Source organism: Myotis davidii, unplaced genomic scaffold, assembly GCF_000327345.1.
Source record: "Myotis davidii unplaced genomic scaffold, ASM32734v1 scaffold173, whole genome shotgun sequence".
In the NCBI taxonomy this organism is placed as follows: Eukaryota; Metazoa; Chordata; class Mammalia; order Chiroptera; family Vespertilionidae; genus Myotis; species Myotis davidii.
Window position 1 is genome coordinate 2,277,397 of NW_006286303.1, and position 2,970 is coordinate 2,280,366.

The following is a 2,970-nucleotide window of genomic DNA, read 5'->3' on the forward strand; positions in this document are numbered from 1 at the left end:
TTAATAATGAATGGTACTCAAGTGCTTCCAAAGTGAAGTAGACAAGTCATATTAAAATAATGATGATGATGATAATAATAATAAAAATACCACCAGTAAATGGGAACACATCTCATGGTCACATTGTGAAAACTGAAGAAGTGTATGGGGTGCCCTCAAACTGTAAGTAAATGTTATACTGTGGTAGACGGACAATAGCAGAGCAAGGATCATGGGTCAGGTGTAGAAGGCCACCAGGGTGGAAAGCTCCCCCAGGTGCCTATCAAAGGACAATTGTAGGTGGGACCTTGCCCCCAGGTGACCTTTCCTCCCTTAGCATATCACTGGTCATGTGGTTTGGACCCCCTGACCTTTCCTCCCTAGAGATAACATTTAGATCTCAGTTGTGTTTTAGCTCCAGGCCCAGAAAAGCAACAAAAACCAGACAAGTGACACCAAGACTGCCCTCAAAACTAACTGCATTGAATAATGACTCCCCTGCCCTGGCATCGGCCAATCAATCAGTGGAGACCATAACCCTGAATACTCTATTAAGATGTTCTCCTGGGACCTCCCCTAAAATCTCCACCCTTAAAACTCTCAGGACAGAGGACCCAGAGTATTCTCCCTCCCAGGAGCATGGCAGCGCCATTCCCATCCCCAATGCCCAACCCCAACCCCATGTTACTATTAGCTTCCTCACTCCCAATGCACTCCCAACTAGAGGCCTGATGCACAAAATTTTTGCAAAAGACTCAGCCCTCGCAGTCCTGGCTGCCTCGTGGCCCGGCCCACTGATAATTATGGAAGGTCCTTCCTCTGCCATCAGGTCTAATTAGCATAGTAGCTTTTTATTATATAGGATGTTGAGTCTTACAGTTTGAGTCTTGGCTCTGAATTCTTTCTTAGCCAGAACTCAAGTACTGAGGTTGCTGAACACAGGTCTGGTCTGACCCCATCAGTCTAACACCTGGTGCTGTTCCCGCCACCTCCAACAATACTAGATTCAAAATACAGAAAAATGAGCAGCCAGCAACATTTGGATCATGATTGCTTGCAGGTTAGAAATGATCCAGATTGTTTTTTTCTTAATGAAGCCCCATAAGACCTGACTGCCTCCCATTTATCTGCCTTTCCTTTTTGAGAAAAAATTTGGCCTTGACTTGCCTCCAAGGTTAGAGTCTTGCTGCATCCCCAATAGTTCATCATTTCACAAGACAAACACTGACACTAAGACATCCTAGGAATGAGTCTTCCTAGCACCATGGGACCACATTATCCTACCAAGCGGTTGGTCATCAATGCATTCTTCCCATTGATGTATGAACAAAAGAGGGAACTGTGGGCCAAAAAGGGGCCACATACTAAACCTCACAAGCTCAGGGGAGGCTTGCATAGTGGGCCCTACACACTCAGAGGCCAAAAGAAACAACATAGGATGGTCTGGACAGAAAAATTCCTAACTGAAAGTGGGTCATGACAGGTAGTGCTATCCTAGGCCTGTAGCTTCCGTGACAAAGATGAACCGTTACCGCATCTGAGTCTGTCTACTGTCTTTTTGGATCTAAGATAACATACCTTTGAAATGTCAAAATGACCTTCTTTTCCAGACGGCTCAGGGCAGAACCACTGTAACAGAGCACAAGACCAAAGAACCCCTTACAGTGATCTTGTGGCCAGCATACCATCTCTAGGTGCTCTAAATGTTAATTTTTAACTATACCGTACCCACCAATGTGTCTTCCCCTTTTACTTTTTATTGAACCTCAGAGATTCTCCTGCTTTGCTTTCTCCTGCCCCCTTAATTTACCACCAATGGATTTCATGTAACCCTCCTTAAATAAGCTGCAAAACTGCCATTCTCCACAGCATTTTCTCAATCCATTGAGATTTTGTGTCCTGGCAATTGTCATTTTAGCTCAAATAAACTCATAAGACTTTTTCTTGCCCTGGCAGGGAAGTTTAGTTGGTTAGATACACCAAGGTTTCAGGTTTGATCCTTGTTCCAGGCACATACTAGAAATAACCAACGAATCCAAAAATAAGTGGAACAACAAATCTCTCCCTCTCTTAGTTTTTAAAAAGACTTTTTCTTAGATTGAGCATTCTTTTATTGACAATCTTAACTAATAAAGTTAGAAAGGGTTTGCTCATTCTAACTACAAACACAACCACCCTCACTCAAAAATGAAGTGCCTGGGATAGAAGAGCTGAAAACACATACACAGCTGCGTGATATCTCTGTTAAGCCTACCAAAACTTGGATGTCTCCCTGCTGACGTGCTCACATTTACAGGGTTCCTGTGGGATTCTCAGTGTGTGTGTGTTTACAGCACTCTATTCAGACATACTGCTTGTTCAACTTGATCTGGCTCTGCATAGTCAGTGACATAAACAGAAATCTGAAGGAGACAAAAAAAAGAACATGTTAGTTCTCTCCTCCTGGTCTCATGTTTACATCCTTCATTATATTCTTGTTCTTACCCATTATTTTATTTTTATTGTCTACACACTTTGGGCCTTCTCTCTTTGTCACTTCCAGCTCATCAATGTATCTACATTCTCACTTGATTTTTTAGTGCTTTAAAAGTATGCCTTCAGCCCTGGCTTGTGTGGCTCAGTTGGTTGGATGCTGTCCCATGCACCAGGAGGTTGCTGGCTCAATTTTGGGTCAGGGCACATGCCCAGGTTTTGGGGGATGTGCAGGAAAAGGCAGCCAATCCATGTTTTTCTGGGGAAAGATCTCACCAAAGACTTATATGCAAGCATATAGGCCTAACCAATGGACACGGACAACGGGGGGGGGCGGGGGGTGAGGGAATGAGGGGGGGATAAGGACACATATGTAATATCTTAATCAATAAAAAATATATTTTTTTAAAAAAGTTTTTTAAAATGCCTTCAGAAAGGTAAACTGCGTGCCCACATTTTCAGGTAATAAAATGATCTGAAGATCAACCGTCCATAGAGTCTAGGCCAGTGACGGCGAAC